Source organism: Schistocerca cancellata, unplaced genomic scaffold, assembly GCF_023864275.1.
Source record: "Schistocerca cancellata isolate TAMUIC-IGC-003103 unplaced genomic scaffold, iqSchCanc2.1 HiC_scaffold_412, whole genome shotgun sequence".
Lineage (NCBI taxonomy): Eukaryota > Metazoa > Arthropoda > Insecta > Orthoptera > Acrididae > Schistocerca > Schistocerca cancellata.
Window position 1 is genome coordinate 23,200 of NW_026046429.1, and position 20,071 is coordinate 43,270.

The 20,071-nt window shown below is 48.9% G+C and overlaps 33 non-coding genes across 33 annotated transcripts; all 33 read right to left on the bottom strand.

The window, feature by feature from the left end:
• Positions 1-12: 12 nt before the first annotated feature.
• On the bottom strand, positions 13-94 carry Trnas-cga (transfer RNA serine (anticodon CGA)). Its single transcript has one exon. It is a non-coding gene; the product is annotated as a tRNA-Ser (tRNA).
• Positions 95-856: 762 nt separating this feature from the next.
• On the bottom strand, positions 857-929 carry Trnak-uuu (transfer RNA lysine (anticodon UUU)). The gene has a single exon. It is a non-coding gene; the product is annotated as a tRNA-Lys (tRNA).
• A 539-nt stretch (positions 930-1,468) lies between these two features.
• Trnaf-gaa (transfer RNA phenylalanine (anticodon GAA)) lies at positions 1,469-1,541 on the bottom strand. The gene has a single exon. It is a non-coding gene; the product is annotated as a tRNA-Phe (tRNA).
• Positions 1,542-2,152: 611 nt separating this feature from the next.
• On the bottom strand, positions 2,153-2,234 carry Trnas-uga (transfer RNA serine (anticodon UGA)). Its single transcript has one exon. It is a non-coding gene; the product is annotated as a tRNA-Ser (tRNA).
• Positions 2,235-2,924: 690 nt separating this feature from the next.
• Trnas-cga (transfer RNA serine (anticodon CGA)) lies at positions 2,925-3,006 on the bottom strand. Its single transcript has one exon. It is a non-coding gene; the product is annotated as a tRNA-Ser (tRNA).
• Positions 3,007-3,768: 762 nt separating this feature from the next.
• Positions 3,769-3,841, bottom strand: Trnak-uuu (transfer RNA lysine (anticodon UUU)). The gene has a single exon. It is a non-coding gene; the product is annotated as a tRNA-Lys (tRNA).
• Positions 3,842-4,380: 539 nt separating this feature from the next.
• On the bottom strand, positions 4,381-4,453 carry Trnaf-gaa (transfer RNA phenylalanine (anticodon GAA)). Its single transcript has one exon. It is a non-coding gene; the product is annotated as a tRNA-Phe (tRNA).
• A 611-nt stretch (positions 4,454-5,064) lies between these two features.
• Trnas-uga (transfer RNA serine (anticodon UGA)) lies at positions 5,065-5,146 on the bottom strand. The gene has a single exon. It is a non-coding gene; the product is annotated as a tRNA-Ser (tRNA).
• Positions 5,147-5,835: 689 nt separating this feature from the next.
• On the bottom strand, positions 5,836-5,917 carry Trnas-cga (transfer RNA serine (anticodon CGA)). The gene has a single exon. It is a non-coding gene; the product is annotated as a tRNA-Ser (tRNA).
• A 138-nt stretch (positions 5,918-6,055) lies between these two features.
• Trnak-uuu (transfer RNA lysine (anticodon UUU)) lies at positions 6,056-6,128 on the bottom strand. Its single transcript has one exon. It is a non-coding gene; the product is annotated as a tRNA-Lys (tRNA).
• Positions 6,129-6,667: 539 nt separating this feature from the next.
• On the bottom strand, positions 6,668-6,740 carry Trnaf-gaa (transfer RNA phenylalanine (anticodon GAA)). The gene has a single exon. It is a non-coding gene; the product is annotated as a tRNA-Phe (tRNA).
• Positions 6,741-7,351: 611 nt separating this feature from the next.
• On the bottom strand, positions 7,352-7,433 carry Trnas-uga (transfer RNA serine (anticodon UGA)). Its single transcript has one exon. It is a non-coding gene; the product is annotated as a tRNA-Ser (tRNA).
• Positions 7,434-8,124: 691 nt separating this feature from the next.
• Positions 8,125-8,206, bottom strand: Trnas-cga (transfer RNA serine (anticodon CGA)). Its single transcript has one exon. It is a non-coding gene; the product is annotated as a tRNA-Ser (tRNA).
• A 138-nt stretch (positions 8,207-8,344) lies between these two features.
• Positions 8,345-8,417, bottom strand: Trnak-uuu (transfer RNA lysine (anticodon UUU)). Its single transcript has one exon. It is a non-coding gene; the product is annotated as a tRNA-Lys (tRNA).
• Positions 8,418-8,956: 539 nt separating this feature from the next.
• Positions 8,957-9,029, bottom strand: Trnaf-gaa (transfer RNA phenylalanine (anticodon GAA)). Its single transcript has one exon. It is a non-coding gene; the product is annotated as a tRNA-Phe (tRNA).
• Positions 9,030-9,640: 611 nt separating this feature from the next.
• Positions 9,641-9,722, bottom strand: Trnas-uga (transfer RNA serine (anticodon UGA)). Its single transcript has one exon. It is a non-coding gene; the product is annotated as a tRNA-Ser (tRNA).
• A 689-nt stretch (positions 9,723-10,411) lies between these two features.
• Trnas-cga (transfer RNA serine (anticodon CGA)) lies at positions 10,412-10,493 on the bottom strand. Its single transcript has one exon. It is a non-coding gene; the product is annotated as a tRNA-Ser (tRNA).
• Positions 10,494-10,631: 138 nt separating this feature from the next.
• On the bottom strand, positions 10,632-10,704 carry Trnak-uuu (transfer RNA lysine (anticodon UUU)). Its single transcript has one exon. It is a non-coding gene; the product is annotated as a tRNA-Lys (tRNA).
• A 539-nt stretch (positions 10,705-11,243) lies between these two features.
• On the bottom strand, positions 11,244-11,316 carry Trnaf-gaa (transfer RNA phenylalanine (anticodon GAA)). The gene has a single exon. It is a non-coding gene; the product is annotated as a tRNA-Phe (tRNA).
• A 611-nt stretch (positions 11,317-11,927) lies between these two features.
• On the bottom strand, positions 11,928-12,009 carry Trnas-uga (transfer RNA serine (anticodon UGA)). The gene has a single exon. It is a non-coding gene; the product is annotated as a tRNA-Ser (tRNA).
• Positions 12,010-12,699: 690 nt separating this feature from the next.
• Trnas-cga (transfer RNA serine (anticodon CGA)) lies at positions 12,700-12,781 on the bottom strand. The gene has a single exon. It is a non-coding gene; the product is annotated as a tRNA-Ser (tRNA).
• A 751-nt stretch (positions 12,782-13,532) lies between these two features.
• On the bottom strand, positions 13,533-13,605 carry Trnaf-gaa (transfer RNA phenylalanine (anticodon GAA)). The gene has a single exon. It is a non-coding gene; the product is annotated as a tRNA-Phe (tRNA).
• Positions 13,606-14,216: 611 nt separating this feature from the next.
• On the bottom strand, positions 14,217-14,298 carry Trnas-uga (transfer RNA serine (anticodon UGA)). Its single transcript has one exon. It is a non-coding gene; the product is annotated as a tRNA-Ser (tRNA).
• Positions 14,299-14,989: 691 nt separating this feature from the next.
• Trnas-cga (transfer RNA serine (anticodon CGA)) lies at positions 14,990-15,071 on the bottom strand. Its single transcript has one exon. It is a non-coding gene; the product is annotated as a tRNA-Ser (tRNA).
• Positions 15,072-15,209: 138 nt separating this feature from the next.
• Positions 15,210-15,282, bottom strand: Trnak-uuu (transfer RNA lysine (anticodon UUU)). Its single transcript has one exon. It is a non-coding gene; the product is annotated as a tRNA-Lys (tRNA).
• Positions 15,283-15,821: 539 nt separating this feature from the next.
• Positions 15,822-15,894, bottom strand: Trnaf-gaa (transfer RNA phenylalanine (anticodon GAA)). Its single transcript has one exon. It is a non-coding gene; the product is annotated as a tRNA-Phe (tRNA).
• Positions 15,895-16,505: 611 nt separating this feature from the next.
• Trnas-uga (transfer RNA serine (anticodon UGA)) lies at positions 16,506-16,587 on the bottom strand. Its single transcript has one exon. It is a non-coding gene; the product is annotated as a tRNA-Ser (tRNA).
• Positions 16,588-17,279: 692 nt separating this feature from the next.
• On the bottom strand, positions 17,280-17,361 carry Trnas-cga (transfer RNA serine (anticodon CGA)). Its single transcript has one exon. It is a non-coding gene; the product is annotated as a tRNA-Ser (tRNA).
• A 138-nt stretch (positions 17,362-17,499) lies between these two features.
• Positions 17,500-17,572, bottom strand: Trnak-uuu (transfer RNA lysine (anticodon UUU)). The gene has a single exon. It is a non-coding gene; the product is annotated as a tRNA-Lys (tRNA).
• A 539-nt stretch (positions 17,573-18,111) lies between these two features.
• Trnaf-gaa (transfer RNA phenylalanine (anticodon GAA)) lies at positions 18,112-18,184 on the bottom strand. The gene has a single exon. It is a non-coding gene; the product is annotated as a tRNA-Phe (tRNA).
• Positions 18,185-18,795: 611 nt separating this feature from the next.
• On the bottom strand, positions 18,796-18,877 carry Trnas-uga (transfer RNA serine (anticodon UGA)). The gene has a single exon. It is a non-coding gene; the product is annotated as a tRNA-Ser (tRNA).
• A 690-nt stretch (positions 18,878-19,567) lies between these two features.
• Positions 19,568-19,648, bottom strand: Trnas-cga (transfer RNA serine (anticodon CGA)). Its single transcript has one exon. It is a non-coding gene; the product is annotated as a tRNA-Ser (tRNA).
• A 138-nt stretch (positions 19,649-19,786) lies between these two features.
• On the bottom strand, positions 19,787-19,859 carry Trnak-uuu (transfer RNA lysine (anticodon UUU)). Its single transcript has one exon. It is a non-coding gene; the product is annotated as a tRNA-Lys (tRNA).
• Between the last annotated feature and the right edge of the window lie 212 nt (positions 19,860-20,071).

A 20,071-nucleotide genomic window follows, 5' to 3' on the forward strand; every position in this document is an offset into this window, starting at 1 on the left:
CGCAAAATCGCACGCAGCCGGTAGGATTCGAACCTACGCTCCCAGAGGGAATCTGATTTCGAGTCAGACGCCTTAACCACTCGGCCACGACTGCCGTTAGCGCGGTGTTCTCCCGACACATGCAACTGCTACCGTATAAAACGCTGTGGTGTCAGAAAACGGCGTAGCTGCATTATTTTCCGTAGCGTTTCCACCGCTACCAGACGAATCGCTACCAAAGTATTAAAATTTCCGCCCGGACAGGGACTTGAACCCTGGACCCTTAGGTTAAAAGCCTAATGCTCTACCGACTTTTTTTTTTTTTTTTTTTTTTTTTTTTTTTTTTTTTTCACTTTATCTCCCACGACCACGCAGAACTGCACACTACGGATACGCCGCTATCCCTTATGGGAAGAACAATATCAATTCTGTCGCTACATTCTATTCTAGCGTCCAAGCTACCTCCCCGTTCCCACTACATTTAAAGTATCCCGCTACTACATAGCTTCCCCACAGATTTGAATACAATATTACAAGGAGTCTCACCAGCAACGCACAGTAAATAAAGTTCAAAGGAAAACACACGGGACAAAAGAATTATGCAGGGAACGCAGTCCTCCTTGGAGCAACCAAACTTTTACAAGTTTATCTAAGTTTTCGTACTACAGGATCTGGTTATAACATTCGCCACTTCTGTTTGATTTCGAGTCAGACGCCTTAACCACTCGGCCACGACTGCCGTTAGCGCGGTGTTCTCCCGACACATGCAACTGCTACCGTATAAAACGCTGTGGTGTCAGAAAACGGCGTAGCTGCATTATTTTCCGTAGCGTTTCCACCGCTACCAGACGAATCGCTACCAAAGTATTAAAATTTCCGCCCGGACAGGGACTTGAACCCTGGACCCTTAGGTTAAAAGCCTAATGCTCTACCGACTGAGCTATCCGGGCTCACACAAGGCTGCAAAATCTCCTACGATGCACAACTATACATTGACTCATGTCCTTTACTGTTGTGCAATCGCTGCATGGGGCCGTTACTAATAAAACGTCGCCTAAATGCTGTCTACAAACTTATCGCGCTAAGCCCGTAACACACTATCGAAGACTGCTGACACACGATGCAACAACAAATTGCACCAGTTGTTACGTCTCATACGTTGGAGCAGAGAATTTACGTGTTTTGTCGACACTCACTGGGCAATTGGAAAATTCACAAGCATTTCGAATGCAATGTTTCCCACGCTTTCGCTCATTTCACGGTTCCGTTGAAGACGTTCTTCACCACCTGACACAGAAAAAGGAATGCAGTCGGTAGGATATTTTTAATTCTTTTGCTTCTAAGGGAGTTAGTTATCTAGTAAGTTCCTCTTGTGGCATGCAATAGACAACCAGAACAGCTACAGGAGAGAGTCATTTTTGTTGTCAGCGGTAGTTGCATTATCACAAACGCAGAGTAATTCCATTGGCGTCGCATCAAAACGAGTACCTGCCGAAACCCGGGATCGAACCAGGGACCTTTAGATCTTCAGTCTAACGCTCTCCCAACTGAGCTATTTCGGCTGACGGCGAAGGTTGCCATTTGCATGTGTTCGTTCACTTCTGCCTCGTTGCCAATTTCACAGTCACCTTCGTCTGATAAGACACAGGGACGCTGAAGGGCGAGCAGCCGATGCAGTGAAGTTCCACACACATTTCTTCAGCTTCCGTCATCGTAACAAGCAAACATGTCGACTCGATTCGTGTGATATTGAATTCGCTGACTTGACGTGACGCCACGCTGACGCTAGAAAACCCGTGCTATATCGATGCCAGGGGCAACTCGTGTGCAGAGAACGAGACACAAGAAGGAGTGAGCCTCTCCACCATATGAGAGGCAGTATCTAGCAGATACACATGGTAAAACATTCGACTTGCGTTAGCTCATAAATTGCTACACGTCATCGTCTGCAAGCTAAAATGGACACATCTGCACTGCCCAGTGAGGCGACACTTGTACTAACACCTGGTGGACGGCTGTGAGACGAGGAGATGAGCTGCGGCTTCTGGGCGCGACTGTAACGCTGCGCCCTCGATCAAATAACACTGCACATTGCTGGTGACCCACGTGTTTAGTAGTGACGCAACTGCTAGGATGCAGCTCAACGTCCGCCTTTTGAGAGCGAGAAAATTTTCGCAGTCGGCAGGACTCGAACCTACGCTCCCAGAGGGAATCTGATTTCAAGTCAGACGCCTTAACCACTCGGCCACGACTGCCGGTGGCGGAAACGACTCCCGACAAGTCAAACCGCCATCTTTAGAAGCAATCTGATGGCAGAAAGCGGCGTGGCCTCACTCTTTGCTGTAGGGTTTCCATTAGCCGTTACGAAAGTGTACTAATTTTCGCCCAGACAGGGACTTGAACCCAGGACCCTTCAGTTGAAAACCTAACGCTCTACCGACTCAGCTATGCGGGCCCACGCACGAGCATTATCGTACAGCTGCGTGGTGTGCGAGTGTTTCGCATGTCGTAATTGCTGGCTTATGGCTCCAATGGCGACTTCACCGACTTCCCACTGACGCACCGCTGACGCTAGTTTTCTGTCGTCTTAAAACGATGGACATACCTCCAAGCAGCTGCGAGATCTTAAGAAAAGAAAAAAAAAAAAAAAACGCTGCACTACTGCTTTTGCCGCACTCGAATGATTGAAATTGCGATTCTTAAAAAGAAAATGAAATTTTCGAGCACATCTGTGTACTCACCATCTCAGCGACGGCTTTCTGCAGTCCCAGCGTCAGTGCGAGGTGAACCGATAGGCACAGTAAGCAGCGGTCGTCGCGAAAACTCAGTATTCTTAAAACGGAAATTTTCGTCTTGTTGAGAATGGCGTCACTGGTTGCACCCGCATTCGCCCACGCATGTCACATGTGTGCGAAAACGTTTGCTCCTCTTTACGCAAAATCGCACGCAGCCGGTAGGATTCGAACCTACGCTCCCAGAGGGAATCTGATTTCGAGTCAGACGCCTTAACCACTCGGCCACGACTGCCGTTAGCGCGGTGTTCTCCCGACACATGCAACTGCTACCGTATAAAACGCTGTGGTGTCAGAAAACGGCGTAGCTGCATTATTTTCCGTAGCGTTTCCACCGCTACCAGACGAATCGCTACCAAAGTATTAAAATTTCCGCCCGGACAGGGACTTGAACCCTGGACCCTTAGGTTAAAAGCCTAATGCTCTACCGACTTTTTTTTTTTTTTTTTTTTTTTTTTTTTTTTTTTTTTCACTTTATCTCCCACGACCACGCAGAACTGCACACTACGGATACGCCGCTATCCCTTATGGGAAGAACAATATCAATTCTGTCGCTACATTCTATTCTAGCGTCCAAGCTACCTCCCCGTTCCCACTACATTTAAAGTATCCCGCTACTACATAGCTTCCCCACAGATTTGAATACAATATTACAAGGAGTCTCACCAGCAACGCACAGTAAATAAAGTTCAAAGGAAAACACACGGGACAAAAGAATTATGCAGGGAACGCAGTCCTCCTTGGAGCAACCAAACTTTTACAAGTTTATCTAAGTTTTCGTACTACAGGATCTGGTTATAACATTCGCCACTTCTGTTTGATTTCGAGTCAGACGCCTTAACCACTCGGCCACGACTGCCGTTAGCGCGGTGTTCTCCCGACACATGCAACTGCTACCGTATAAAACGCTGTGGTGTCAGAAAACGGCGTAGCTGCATTATTTTCCGTAGCGTTTCCACCGCTACCAGACGAATCGCTACCAAAGTATTAAAATTTCCGCCCGGACAGGGACTTGAACCCTGGACCCTTAGGTTAAAAGCCTAATGCTCTACCGACTGAGCTATCCGGGCTCACACAAGGCTGCAAAATCTCCTACGATGCACAACTATACATTGACTCATGTCCTTTACTGTTGTGCAATCGCTGCATGGGGCCGTTACTAATAAAACGTCGCCTAAATGCTGTCTACAAACTTATCGCGCTAAGCCCGTAACACACTATCGAAGACTGCTGACACACGATGCAACAACAAATTGCACCAGTTGTTACGTCTCATACGTTGGAGCAGAGAATTTACGTGTTTTGTCGACACTCACTGGGCAATTGGAAAATTCACAAGCATTTCGAATGCAATGTTTCCCACGCTTTCGCTCATTTCACGGTTCCGTTGAAGACGTTCTTCACCACCTGACACAGAAAAAGGAATGCAGTCGGTAGGATATTTTTAATTCTTTTGCTTCTAAGGGAGTTAGTTATCTAGTAAGTTCCTCTTGTGGCATGCAATAGACAACCAGAACAGCTACAGGAGAGAGTCATTTTTGTTGTCAGCGGTAGTTGCATTATCACAAACGCAGAGTAATTCCATTGGCGTCGCATCAAAACGAGTACCTGCCGAAACCCGGGATCGAACCAGGGACCTTTAGATCTTCAGTCTAACGCTCTCCCAACTGAGCTATTTCGGCTGACGGCGAAGGTTGCCATTTGCATGTGTTCGTTCACTTCTGCCTCGTTGCCAATTTCACAGTCACCTTCGTCTGATAAGACACAGGGACGCTGAAGGGCGAGCAGCCGATGCAGTGAAGTTCCACACACATTTCTTCAGCTTCCGTCATCGTAACAAGCAAACATGTCGACTCGATTCGTGTGATATTGAATTCGCTGACTTGACGTGACGCCACGCTGACGCTAGAAAACCCGTGCTATATCGATGCCAGGGGCAACTCGTGTGCAGAGAACGAGACACAAGAAGGAGTGAGCCTCTCCACCATATGAGAGGCAGTATCTAGCAGATACACATGGTAAAACATTCGACTTGCGTTAGCTCATAAATTGCTACACGTCATCGTCTGCAAGCTAAAATGGACACATCTGCACTGCCCAGTGAGGCGACACTTGTACTAACACCTGGTGGACGGCTGTGAGACGAGGAGATGAGCTGCGGCTTCTGGGCGCGACTGTAACGCTGCGCCCTCGATCAAATAACACTGCACATTGCTGGTGACCCACGTGTTTAGTAGTGACGCAACTGCTAGGATGCAGCTCAACGTCCGCCTTTTGAGAGCGAGAAAATTTTCGCAGTCGGCAGGACTCGAACCTACGCTCCCAGAGGGAATCTGATTTCAAGTCAGACGCCTTAACCACTCGGCCACGACTGCCGGTGGCGGAAGCGACTCCCGACAAGTCAAACCGCCATCTTTAGAAGCAATCTGATGGCAGAAAGCGGCGTGGCCTCACTCTTTGCTGTAGGGTTTCCATTAGCCGTTACGAAAGTGTACTAATTTTCGCCCAGACAGGGACTTGAACCCAGGACCCTTCAGTTGAAAACCTAACGCTCTACCGACTCAGCTATGCGGGCCCACGCACGAGCATTATCGTACAGCTGCGTGGTGTGCGAGTGTTTCGCATGTCGTAATTGCTGGCTTATGGCTCCAATGGCGACTTCACCGACTTCCCACTGACGCACCGCTGACGCTAGTTTTCTGTCGTCTTAAAACGATGGACATACCTCCAAGCAGCTGCGAGATCTTAAGAAAAGAAAAAAAAAAAAAAACGCTGCACTACTGCTTTTGCCGCACTCGAATGATTGAAATTGCGATTCTTAAAAAGAAAATGAAATTTTCGAGCACATCTGTGTACTCACCATCTCAGCGACGGCTTTCTGCAGTCCCAGCGTCAGTGCGAGGTGAACCGATAGGCACAGTAAGCAGCGGTCGTCGCGAAAACTCAGTATTCTTAAAACGGAAATTTTCGTCTTGTTGAGAATGGCGTCACTGGTTGCACCCGCATTCGCCCACGCATGTCACATGTGTGCGAAAACGTTTGCTCCTCTTTACGCAAAATCGCACGCAGCCGGTAGGATTCGAACCTACGCTCCCAGAGGGAATCTGATTTCGAGTCAGACGCCTTAACCACTCGGCCACGACTGCCGTTAGCGCGGTGTTCTCCCGACACATGCAACTGCTACCGTATAAAACGCTGTGGTGTCAGAAAACGGCGTAGCTGCATTATTTTCCGTAGCGTTTCCACCGCTACCAGACGAATCGCTACCAAAGTATTAAAATTTCCGCCCGGACAGGGACTTGAACCCTGGACCCTTAGGTTAAAAGCCTAATGCTCTACCGACTGAGCTATCCGGGCTCACACAAGGCTGCAAAATCTCCTACGATGCACAACTATACATTGACTCATGTCCTTTACTGTTGTGCAATCGCTGCATGGGGCCGTTACTAATAAAACGTCGCCTAAATGCTGTCTACAAACTTATCGCGCTAAGCCCGTAACACACTATCGAAGACTGCTGACACACGATGCAACAACAAATTGCACCAGTTGTTACGTCTCATACGTTGGAGCAGAGAATTTACGTGTTTTGTCGACACTCACTGGGCAATTGGAAAATTCACAAGCATTTCGAATGCAATGTTTCCCACGCTTTCGCTCATTTCACGGTTCCGTTGAAGACGTTCTTCACCACCTGACACAGAAAAAGGAATGCAGTCGGTAGGATATTTTTAATTCTTTTGCTTCTAAGGGAGTTAGTTATCTAGTAAGTTCCTCTTGTGGCATGCAATAGACAACCAGAACAGCTACAGGAGAGAGTCATTTTTGTTGTCAGCGGTAGTTGCATTATCACAAACGCAGAGTAATTCCATTGGCGTCGCATCAAAACGAGTACCTGCCGAAACCCGGGATCGAACCAGGGACCTTTAGATCTTCAGTCTAACGCTCTCCCAACTGAGCTATTTCGGCTGACGGCGAAGGTTGCCATTTGCATGTGTTCGTTCACTTCTGCCTCGTTGCCAATTTCACAGTCACCTTCGTCTGATAAGACACAGGGACGCTGAAGGGCGAGCAGCCGATGCAGTGAAGTTCCACACACATTTCTTCAGCTTCCGTCATCGTAACAAGCAAACATGTCGACTCGATTCGTGTGATATTGAATTCGCTGACTTGACGTGACGCCACGCTGACGCTAGAAAACCCGTGCTATATCGATGCCAGGGGCAACTCGTGTGCAGAGAACGAGACACAAGAAGGAGTGAGCCTCTCCACCATATGAGAGGCAGTATCTAGCAGATACACATGGTAAAACATTCGACTTGCGTTAGCTCATAAATTGCTACACGTCATCGTCTGCAAGCTAAAATGGACACATCTGCACTGCCCAGTGAGGCGACACTTGTACTAACACCTGGTGGACGGCTGTGAGACGAGGAGATGAGCTGCGGCTTCTGGGCGCGACTGTAACGCTGCGCCCTCGATCAAATAACACTGCACATTGCTGGTGACCCACGTGTTTAGTAGTGACGCAACTGCTAGGATGCAGCTCAACGTCCGCCTTTTGAGAGCGAGAAAATTTTCGCAGTCGGCAGGACTCGAACCTACGCTCCCAGAGGGAATCTGATTTCAAGTCAGACGCCTTAACCACTCGGCCACGACTGCCGGTGGCGGAAGCGACTCCCGACAAGTCAAACCGCCATCTTTAGAAGCAATCTGATGGCAGAAAACGGCGTGGCCTCACTCTTTGCTGTAGGGTTTCCATTAGCCGTTACGAAAGTGTACTAATTTTCGCCCAGACAGGGACTTGAACCCAGGACCCTTCGGTTGAAAACCTAACGCTCTACCGACTCAGCTATGCGGGCCCACGCACGAGCATTATCGTACAGCTGCGTGGTGTGCGAGTGTTTCGCATGTCGTAATTGCTGGCTTATGGCTCCAATGGCGACTTCACCGACTTCCCACTGACGCACCGCTGACGCTAGTTTTCTGTCGTCTTAAAACGATGGACATACCTCCAAGCAGCTGCGAGATCTTAAGAAAAGAAAAAAAAAAAAAAAAACGCTGCACTACTGCTTTTGCCGCACTCGAATGATTGAAATTGCGATTCTTAAAAAGAAAATGAAATTTTCGAGCACATCTGTGTACTCACCATCTCAGCGACGGCTTTCTGCAGTCCCAGCGTCAGTGCGAGGTGAACCGATAGGCACAGTAAGCAGCGGTCGTCGCGAAAACTCAGTATTCTTAAAACGGAAATTTTCGTCTTGTTGAGAATGGCGTCACTGGTTGCACCCGCATTCGCCCACGCATGTCACATGTGTGCGAAAACGTTTGCTCCTCTTTACGCAAAATCGCACGCAGCCGGTAGGATTCGAACCTACGCTCCCAGAGGGAATCTGATTTCGAGTCAGACGCCTTAACCACTCGGCCACGACTGCCGTTAGCGCGGTGTTCTCCCGACACATGCAACTGCTACCGTATAAAACGCTGTGGTGTCAGAAAACGGCGTAGCTGCATTATTTTCCGTAGCGTTTCCACCGCTACCAGACGAATCGCTACCAAAGTATTAAAATTTCCGCCCGGACAGGGACTTGAACCCTGGACCCTTAGGTTAAAAGCCTAATGCTCTACCGACTGAGCTATCCGGGCTCACACAAGGCTGCAAAATCTCCTACGATGCACAACTATACATTGACTCATGTCCTTTACTGTTGTGCAATCGCTGCATGGGGCCGTTACTAATAAAACGTCGCCTAAATGCTGTCTACAAACTTATCGCGCTAAGCCCGTAACACACTATCGAAGACTGCTGACACACGATGCAACAACAAATTGCACCAGTTGTTACGTCTCATACGTTGGAGCAGAGAATTTACGTGTTTTGTCGACACTCACTGGGCAATTGGAAAATTCACAAGCATTTCGAATGCAATGTTTCCCACGCTTTCGCTCATTTCACGGTTCCGTTGAAGACGTTCTTCACCACCTGACACAGAAAAAGGAATGCAGTCGGTAGGATATTTTTAATTCTTTTGCTTCTAAGGGAGTTAGTTATCTAGTAAGTTCCTCTTGTGGCATGCAATAGACAACCAGAACAGCTACAGGAGAGAGTCATTTTTGTTGTCAGCGGTAGTTGCATTATCACAAACGCAGAGTAATTCCATTGGCGTCGCATCAAAACGAGTACCTGCCGAAACCCGGGATCGAACCAGGGACCTTTAGATCTTCAGTCTAACGCTCTCCCAACTGAGCTATTTCGGCTGACGGCGAAGGTTGCCATTTGCATGTGTTCGTTCACTTCTGCCTCGTTGCCAATTTCACAGTCACCTTCGTCTGATAAGACACAGGGACGCTGAAGGGCGAGCAGCCGATGCAGTGAAGTTCCACACACATTTCTTCAGCTTCCGTCATCGTAACAAGCAAACATGTCGACTCGATTCGTGTGATATTGAATTCGCTGACTTGACGTGACGCCACGCTGACGCTAGAAAACCCGTGCTATATCGATGCCAGGGGCAACTCGTGTGCAGAGAACGAGACACAAGAAGGAGTGAGCCTCTCCACCATATGAGAGGCAGTATCTAGCAGATACACATGGTAAAACATTCGACTTGCGTTAGCTCATAAATTGCTACACGTCATCGTCTGCAAGCTAAAATGGACACATCTGCACTGCCCAGTGAGGCGACACTTGTACTAACACCTGGTGGACGGCTGTGAGACGAGGAGATGAGCTGCGGCTTCTGGGCGCGACTGTAACGCTGCGCCCTCGATCAAATAACACTGCACATTGCTGGTGACCCACGTGTTTAGTAGTGACGCAACTGCTAGGATGCAGCTCAACGTCCGCCTTTTGAGAGCGAGAAAATTTTCGCAGTCGGCAGGACTCGAACCTACGCTCCCAGAGGGAATCTGATTTCAAGTCAGACGCCTTAACCACTCGGCCACGACTGCCGGTGGCGGAAGCGACTCCCGACAAGTCAAACCGCCATCTTTAGAAGCAATCTGATGGCAGAAAACGGCGTGGCCTCACTCTTTGCTGTAGGGTTTCCATTAGCCGTTACGAAAGTGTACTAATTTTCGCCCAGACAGGGACTTGAACCCAGGACCCTTCGGTTGAAAACCTAACGCTCTACCGACTCAGCTATGCGGGCCCACGCACGAGCATTATCGTACAGCTGCGTGGTGTGCGAGTGTTTCGCATGTCGTAATTGCTGGCTTATGGCTCCAATGGCGACTTCACCGACTTCCCACTGACGCACCGCTGACGCTAGTTTTCTGTCGTCTTAAAACGATGGACATACCTCCAAGCAGCTGCGAGATCTTAAGAAAAGAAAAAAAAAAAAAAACGCTGCACTACTGCTTTTGCCGCACTCGAATGATTGAAATTGCGATTCTTAAAAAGAAAATGAAATTTTCGAGCACATCTGTGTACTCACCATCTCAGCGACGGCTTTCTGCAGTCCCAGCGTCAGTGCGAGGTGAACCGATAGGCACAGTAAGCAGCGGTCGTCGCGAAAACTCAGTATTCTTAAAACGGAAATTTTCGTCTTGTTGAGAATGGCGTCACTGGTTGCACCCGCATTCGCCCACGCATGTCACATGTGTGCGAAAACGTTTGCTCCTCTTTACGCAAAATCGCACGCAGCCGGTAGGATTCGAACCTACGCTCCCAGAGGGAATCTGATTTCGAGTCAGACGCCTTAACCACTCGGCCACGACTGCCGTTAGCGCGGTGTTCTCCCGACACATGCAACTGCTACCGTATAAAACGCTGTGGTGTCAGAAAACGGCGTAGCTGCATTATTTTCCGTAGCGTTTCCACCGCTACCAGACGAATCGCTACCAAAGTATTAAAATTTCCGCCCGGACAGGGACTTGAACCCTGGACCCTTAGGTTAAAAGCCTAATGCTCTACCGACTGAGCTATCCGGGCTCACACAAGGCTGCAAAATCTCCTACGATGCACAACTATACATTGACTCATGTCCTTTACTGTTGTGCAATCGCTGCATGGGGCCGTTACTAATAAAACGTCGCCTAAATGCTGTCTACAAACTTATCGCGCTAAGCCCGTAACACACTATCGAAGACTGCTGACACACGATGCAACAACAAATTGCACCAGTTGTTACGTCTCATACGTTGGAGCAGAGAATTTACGTGTTTTGTCGACACTCACTGGGCAATTGGAAAATTCACAAGCATTTCGAATGCAATGTTTCCCACGCTTTCGCTCATTTCACGGTTCCGTTGAAGACGTTCTTCACCACCTGACACAGAAAAAGGAATGCAGTCGGTAGGATATTTTTAATTCTTTTGCTTCTAAGGGAGTTAGTTATCTAGTAAGTTCCTCTTGTGGCATGCAATAGACAACCAGAACAGCTACAGGAGAGAGTCATTTTTGTTGTCAGCGGTAGTTGCATTATCACAAACGCAGAGTAATTCCATTGGCGTCGCATCAAAACGAGTACCTGCCGAAACCCGGGATCGAACCAGGGACCTTTAGATCTTCAGTCTAACGCTCTCCCAACTGAGCTATTTCGGCTGACGGCGAAGGTTGCCATTTGCATGTGTTCGTTCACTTCTGCCTCGTTGCCAATTTCACAGTCACCTTCGTCTGATAAGACACAGGGACGCTGAAGGGCGAGCAGCCGATGCAGTGAAGTTCCACACACATTTCTTCAGCTTCCGTCATCGTAACAAGCAAACATGTCGACTCGATTCGTGTGATATTGAATTCGCTGACTTGACGTGACGCCACGCTGACGCTAGAAAACCCGTGCTATATCGATGCCAGGGGCAACTCGTGTGCAGAGAACGAGACACAAGAAGGAGTGAGCCTCTCCACCATATGAGAGGCAGTATCTAGCAGATACACATGGTAAAACATTCGACTTGCGTTAGCTCATAAATTGCTACACGTCATCGTCTGCAAGCTAAAATGGACACATCTGCACTGCCCAGTGAGGCGACACTTGTACTAACACCTGGTGGACGGCTGTGAGACGAGGAGATGAGCTGCGGCTTCTGGGCGCGACTGTAACGCTGCGCCCTCGATCAAATAACACTGCACATTGCTGGTGACCCACGTGTTTAGTAGTGACGCAACTGCTAGGATGCAGCTCAACGTCCGCCTTTTGAGAGCGAGAAAATTTTCGCAGTCGGCAGGACTCGAACCTACGCTCCCAGAGGGAATCTGATTTCAAGTCAGACGCCTTAACCACTCGGCCACGACTGCCGGTGGCGGAAGCGACTCCCGACAAGTCAAACCGCCATCTTTAGAAGCAATCTGATGGCAGAAAGCGGCGTGGCCTCACTCTTTGCTGTAGGGTTTCCATTAGCCGTTACGAAAGTGTACTAATTTTCGCCCAGACAGGGACTTGAACCCAGGACCCTTCAGTTGAAAACCTAACGCTCTACCGACTCAGCTATGCGGGCCCACGCACGAGCATTATCGTACAGCTGCGTGGTGTGCGAGTGTTTCGCATGTCGTAATTGCTGGCTTATGGCTCCAATGGCGACTTCACCGACTTCCCACTGACGCACCGCTGACGCTAGTTTTCTGTCGTCTTAAAACGATGGACATACCTCCAAGCAGCTGCGAGATCTTAAGAAAAGAAAAAAAAAAAAAAAACGCTGCACTACTGCTTTTGCCGCACTCGAATGATTGAAATTGCGATTCTTAAAAAGAAAATGAAATTTTCGAGCACATCTGTGTACTCACCATCTCAGCGACGGCTTTCTGCAGTCCCAGCGTCAGTGCGAGGTGAACCGATAGGCACAGTAAGCAGCGGTCGTCGCGAAAACTCAGTATTCTTAAAACGGAAATTTTCGTCTTGTTGAGAATGGCGTCACTGGTTGCACCCGCATTCGCCCACGCATGTCACATGTGTGCGAAAACGTTTGCTCCTCTTTACGCAAAATCGCACGCAGCCGGTAGGATTCGAACCTACGCTCCCAGAGGGAATCTGATTTCGAGTCAGACGCCTTAACCACTCGGCCACGACTGCCGTTAGCGCGGTGTTCTCCCGACACATGCAACTGCTACCGTATAAAACGCTGTGGTGTCAGAAAACGGCGTAGCTGCATTATTTTCCGTAGCGTTTCCACCGCTACCAGACGAATCGCTACCAAAGTATTAAAATTTCCGCCCGGACAGGGACTTGAACCCTGGACCCTTAGGTTAAAAAGCCTAATGCTCTACCGACTGAGCTATCCGGGCTCACACAAGGCTGCAAAATCTCCTACGATGCACAACTATACATTGACTCATGTCCTTTACTGTTGTGCAATCGCTGCATGGGGCCGTTACTAATAAAACGTCGCCTAAATGCTGTCTACAAACTTATCGCGCTAAGCCCGTAACACACTATCGAAGACTGCTGACACACGATGCAACAACAAATTGCACCAGTTGTTACGTCTCATACGTTGGAGCAGAGAATTTACGTGTTTTGTCGACACTCACTGGGCAATTGGAAAATTCACAAGCATTTCGAATGCAATGTTTCCCACGCTTTCGCTCATTTCACGGTTCCGTTGAAGACGTTCTTCACCACCTGACACAGAAAAAGGAATGCAGTCGGTAGGATATTTTTAATTCTTTTGCTTCTAAGGGAGTTAGTTATCTAGTAAGTTCCTCTTGTGGCATGCAATAGACAACCAGAACAGCTACAGGAGAGAGTCATTTTTGTTGTCAGCGGTAGTTGCATTATCACAAACGCAGAGTAATTCCATTGGCGTCGCATCAAAACGAGTACCTGCCGAAACCCGGGATCGAACCAGGGACCTTTAGATCTTCAGTCTAACGCTCTCCCAACTGAGCTATTTCGGCTGACGGCGAAGGTTGCCATTTGCATGTGTTCGTTCACTTCTGCCTCGTTGCCAATTTCACAGTCACCTTCGTCTGATAAGACACAGGGACGCTGAAGGGCGAGCAGCCGATGCAGTGAAGTTCCACACACATTTCTTCAGCTTCCGTCATCGTAACAAGCAAACATGTCGACTCGATTCGTGTGATATTGAATTCGCTGACTTGACGTGACGCCACGCTGACGCTAGAAAACCCGTGCTATATCGATGCCAGGGGCAACTCGTGTGCAGAGAACGAGACACAAGAAGGAGTGAGCCTCTCCACCATATGAGAGGCAGTATCTAGCAGATACACATGGTAAAACATTCGACTTGCGTTAGCTCATAAATTGCTACACGTCATCGTCTGCAAGCTAAAATGGACACATCTGCACTGCCCAGTGAGGCGACACTTGTACTAACACCTGGTGGACGGCTGTGAGACGAGGAGATGAGCTGCGGCTTCTGGGCGCGACTGTAACGCTGCGCCCTCGATCAAATAACACTGCACATTGCTGGTGACCCACGTGTTTAGTAGTGACGCAACTGCTAGGATGCAGCTCAACGTCCGCCTTTTGAGAGCGAGAAAATTTTCGCAGTCGGCAGGACTCGAACCTACGCTCCCAGAGGGAATCTGATTTCAAGTCAGACGCCTTAACCACTCGGCCACGACTGCCGGTGGCGGAAGCGACTCCCGACAAGTCAAACCGCCATCTTTAGAAGCAATCTGATGGCAGAAAACGGCGTGGCCTCACTCTTTGCTGTAGGGTTTCCATTAGCCGTTACGAAAGTGTACTAATTTTCGCCCAGACAGGGACTTGAACCCAGGACCCTTCGGTTGAAAACCTAACGCTCTACCGACTCAGCTATGCGGGCCCACGCACGAGCATTATCGTACAGCTGCGTGGTGTGCGAGTGTTTCGCATGTCGTAATTGCTGGCTTATGGCTCCAATGGCGACTTCACCGACTTCCCACTGACGCACCGCTGACGCTAGTTTTCTGTCGTCTTAAAACGATGGACATACCTCCAAGCAGCTGCGAGATCTTAAGAAAAGAAAAAAAAAAAAAAAAACGCTGCACTACTGCTTTTGCCGCACTCGAATGATTGAAATTGCGATTCTTAAAAAGAAAATGAAATTTTCGAGCACATCTGTGTACTCACCATCTCAGCGACGGCTTTCTGCAGTCCCAGCGTCAGTGCGAGGTGAACCGATAGGCACAGTAAGCAGCGGTCGTCGCGAAAACTCAGTATTCTTAAAACGGAAATTTTCGTCTTGTTGAGAATGGCGTCACTGGTTGCACCCGCATTCGCCCACGCATGTCACATGTGTGCGAAAACGTTTGCTCCTCTTTACGCAAAATCGCACGCAGCCGGTAGGATTCGAACCTACGCTCCCAGAGGGAATCTGATTTCGAGTCAGACGCCTTAACCACTCGGCCACGACTGCCGTTAGCGCGGTGTTCTCCCGACACATGCAACTGCTACCGTATAAAACGCTGTGGTGTCAGAAAACGGCGTAGCTGCATTATTTTCCGTAGCGTTTCCACCGCTACCAGACGAATCGCTACCAAAGTATTAAAATTTCCGCCCGGACAGGGACTTGAACCCTGGACCCTTAGGTTAAAAGCCTAATGCTCTACCGACTGAGCTATCCGGGCTCACACAAGGCTGCAAAATCTCCTACGATGCACAACTATACATTGACTCATGTCCTTTACTGTTGTGCAATCGCTGCATGGGGCCGTTACTAATAAAACGTCGCCTAAATGCTGTCTACAAACTTATCGCGCTAAGCCCGTAACACACTATCGAAGACTGCTGACACACGATGCAACAACAAATTGCACCAGTTGTTACGTCTCATACGTTGGAGCAGAGAATTTACGTGTTTTGTCGACACTCACTGGGCAATTGGAAAATTCACAAGCATTTCGAATGCAATGTTTCCCACGCTTTCGCTCATTTCACGGTTCCGTTGAAGACGTTCTTCACCACCTGACACAGAAAAAGGAATGCAGTCGGTAGGATATTTTTAATTCTTTTGCTTCTAAGGGAGTTAGTTATCTAGTAAGTTCCTCTTGTGGCATGCAATAGACAACCAGAACAGCTACAGGAGAGAGTCATTTTTGTTGTCAGCGGTAGTTGCATTATCACAAACGCAGAGTAATTCCATTGGCGTCGCATCAAAACGAGTACCTGCCGAAACCCGGGATCGAACCAGGGACCTTTAGATCTTCAGTCTAACGCTCTCCCAACTGAGCTATTTCGGCTGACGGCGAAGGTTGCCATTTGCATGTGTTCGTTCACTTCTGCCTCGTTGCCAATTTCACAGTCACCTTCGTCTGATAAGACACAGGGACGCTGAAGGGCGAGCAGCCGATGCAGTGAAGTTCCACACACATTTCTTCAGCTTCCGTCATCGTAACAAGCAAACATGTCGACTCGATTCGTGTGATATTGAATTCGCTGACTTGACGTGACGCCACGCTGACGCTAGAAAACCCGTGCTATATCGATGCCAGGGGCAACTCGTGTGCAGAGAACGAGACACAAGAAGGAGTGAGCCTCTCCACCATATGAGAGGCAGTATCTAGCAGATACACATGGTAAAACATTCGACTTGCGTTAGCTCATAAATTGCTACACGTCATCGTCTGCAAGCTAAAATGGACACATCTGCACTGCCCAGTGAGGCGACACTTGTACTAACACCTGGTGGACGGCTGTGAGACGAGGAGATGAGCTGCGGCTTCTGGGCGCGACTGTAACGCTGCGCCCTCGATCAAATAACACTGCACATTGCTGGTGACCCACGTGTTTAGTAGTGACGCAACTGCTAGGATGCAGCTCAACGTCCGCCTTTTGAGAGCGAGAAAATTTTCGCAGTCGGCAGGACTCGAACCTACGCTCCCAGAGGGAATCTGATTTCAAGTCAGACGCCTTAACCACTCGGCCACGACTGCCGGTGGCGGAAGCGACTCCCGGCAAGTCAAACCGCCATCTTTAGAAGCAATCTGATGGCAGAAAACGGCGTGGCCTCACTCTTTGCTGTAGGGTTTCCATTAGCCGTTACGAAAGTGTACTAATTTTCGCCCAGACAGGGACTTGAACCCAGGACCCTTCGGTTGAAAACCTAACGCTCTACCGACTCAGCTATGCGGGCCCACGCACGAGCATTATCGTACAGCTGCGTGGTGTGCGAGTGTTTCGCATGTCGTAATTGCTGGCTTATGGCTCCAATGGCGACTTCACCGACTTCCCACTGACGCACCGCTGACGCTAGTTTTCTGTCGTCTTAAAACGATGGACATACCTCCAAGCAGCTGCGAGATCTTAAGAAAAGAAAAAAAAAAAAAAAAAACGCTGCACTACTGCTTTTGCCGCACTCGAATGATTGAAATTGCGATTCTTAAAAAGAAAATGAAATTTTCGAGCACATCTGTGTACTCACCATCTCAGCGACGGCTTTCTGCAGTCCCAGCGTCAGTGCGAGGTGAACCGATAGGCACAGTAAGCAGCGGTCGTCGCGAAAACTCAGTATTCTTAAAACGGAAATTTTCGTCTTGTTGAGAATGGCGTCACTGGTTGCACCCGCATTCGCCCACGCATGTCACATGTGTGCGAAAACGTTTGCTCCTCTTTACGCAAAATCGCACGCAGCCGGTAGGATTCGAACCTACGCTCCCAGAGGGAATCTGATTTCGAGTCAGACGCCTTAACCACTCGGCCACGACTGCCGTTAGCGCGGTGTTCTCCCGACACATGCAACTGCTACCGTATAAAACGCTGTGGTGTCAGAAAACGGCGTAGCTGCATTATTTTCCGTAGCGTTTCCACCGCTACCAGACGAATCGCTACCAAAGTATTAAAATTTCCGCCCGGACAGGGACTTGAACCCTGGACCCTTAGGTTAAAAGCCTAATGCTCTACCGACTGAGCTATCCGGGCTCACACAAGGCTGCAAAATCTCCTACGATGCACAACTATACATTGACTCATGTCCTTTACTGTTGTGCAATCGCTGCATGGGGCCGTTACTAATAAAACGTCGCCTAAATGCTGTCTACAAACTTATCGCGCTAAGCCCGTAACACACTATCGAAGACTGCTGACACACGATGCAACAACAAATTGCACCAGTTGTTACGTCTCATACGTTGGAGCAGAGAATTTACGTGTTTTGTCGACACTCACTGGGCAATTGGAAAATTCACAAGCATTTCGAATGCAATGTTTCCCACGCTTTCGCTCATTTCACGGTTCCGTTGAAGACGTTCTTCACCACCTGACACAGAAAAAGGAATGCAGTCGGTAGGATATTTTTAATTCTTTTGCTTCTAAGGGAGTTAGTTATCTAGTAAGTTCCTCTTGTGGCATGCAATAGACAACCAGAACAGCTACAGGAGAGAGTCATTTTTGTTGTCAGCGGTAGTTGCATTATCACAAACGCAGAGTAATTCCATTGGCGTCGCATCAAAACGAGTACCTGCCGAAACCCGGGATCGAACCAGGGACCTTTAGATCTTCAGTCTAACGCTCTCCCAACTGAGCTATTTCGGCTGACGGCGAAGGTTGCCATTTGCATGTGTTCGTTCACTTCTGCCTCGTTGCCAATTTCACAGTCACCTTCGTCTGATAAGACACAGGGACGCTGAAGGGCGAGCAGCCGATGCAGTGAAGTTCCACACACATTTCTTCAGCTTCCGTCATCGTAACAAGCAAACATGTCGACTCGATTCGTGTGATATTGAATTCGCTGACTTGACGTGACGCCACGCTGACGCTAGAAAACCCGTGCTATATCGATGCCAGGGGCAACTCGTGTGCAGAGAACGAGACACAAGAAGGAGTGAGCCTCTCCACCATATGAGAGGCAGTATCTAGCAGATACACATGGTAAAACATTCGACTTGCGTTAGCTCATAAATTGCTACACGTCATCGTCTGCAAGCTAAAATGGACACATCTGCACTGCCCAGTGAGGCGACACTTGTACTAACACCTGGTGGACGGCTGTGAGACGAGGAGATGAGCTGCGGCTTCTGGGCGCGACTGTAACGCTGCGCCCTCGATCAAATAACACTGCACATTGCTGGTGACCCACGTGTTTAGTAGTGACGCAACTGCTAGGATGCAGCTCAACGTCCGCCTTTTGAGAGCGAGAAAATTTTCGCAGTCGGCAGGACTCGAACCTACGCTCCCAGAGGGAATCTGATTTCAAGTCAGACGCCTTAACCACTCGGCCACGACTGCCGGTGGCGGAAGCGACTCCCGACAAGTCAAACCGCCATCTTTAGAAGCAATCTGATGGCAGAAAACGGCGTGGCCTCACTCTTTGCTGTAGGGTTTCCATTAGCCGTTACGAAAGTGTACTAATTTTCGCCCAGACAGGGACTTGAACCCAGGACCCTTCGGTTGAAAACCTAACGCTCTACCGACTCAGCTATGCGGGCCCACGCACGAGCATTATCGTACAGCTGCGTGGTGTGCGAGTGTTTCGCATGTCGTAATTGCTGGCTTATGGCTCCAATGGCGACTTCACCGACTTCCCACTGACGCACCGCTGACGCTAGTTTTCTGTCGTCTTAAAACGATGGACATACCTCCAAGCAGCTGCGAGATCTTAAGAAAAGAAAAAAAAAAAAAAAACGCTGCACTACTGCTTTTGCCGCACTCGAATGATTGAAATTGCGATTCTTAAAAAGAAAATGAAATTTTCGAGCACATCTGTGTACTCACCATCTCAGCGACGGCTTTCTGCAGTCCCAGCGTCAGTGCGAGGTGAACCGATAGGCACAGTAAGCAGCGGTCGTCGCGAAAACTCAGTATTCTTAAAACGGAAATTTTCGTCTTGTTGAGAATGGCGTCACTGGTTGCACCCGCATTCGCCCACGCATGTCACATGTGTGCGAAAACGTTTGCTCCTCTTTACGCAAAATCGCACGCAGCCGGTAGGATTCGAACCTACGCTCCCAGAGGGAATCTGATTTCGAGTCAGCGCCTTAACCACTCGGCCACGACTGCCGTTAGCGCGGTGTTCTCCCGACACATGCAACTGCTACCGTATAAAACGCTGTGGTGTCAGAAAACGGCGTAGCTGCATTATTTTCCGTAGCGTTTCCACCGCTACCAGACGAATCGCTACCAAAGTATTAAAATTTCCGCCCGGACAGGGACTTGAACCCTGGACCCTTAGGTTAAAAGCCTAATGCTCTACCGACTGAGCTATCCGGGCTCACACAAGGCTGCAAAATCTCCTACGATGCACAACTATACATTGACTCATGTCCTTTACTGTTGTGCAATCGCTGCATGGGGCCGTTACTAATAAAACGTCGCCTAAATGCTGTCTACAAACTTATCGCGCTAAGCCCGTAACACACTATCGAAGACTGCTGACACACGATGCAACAACAAATTGCACCAGTTGTTACGTCTCATACGTTG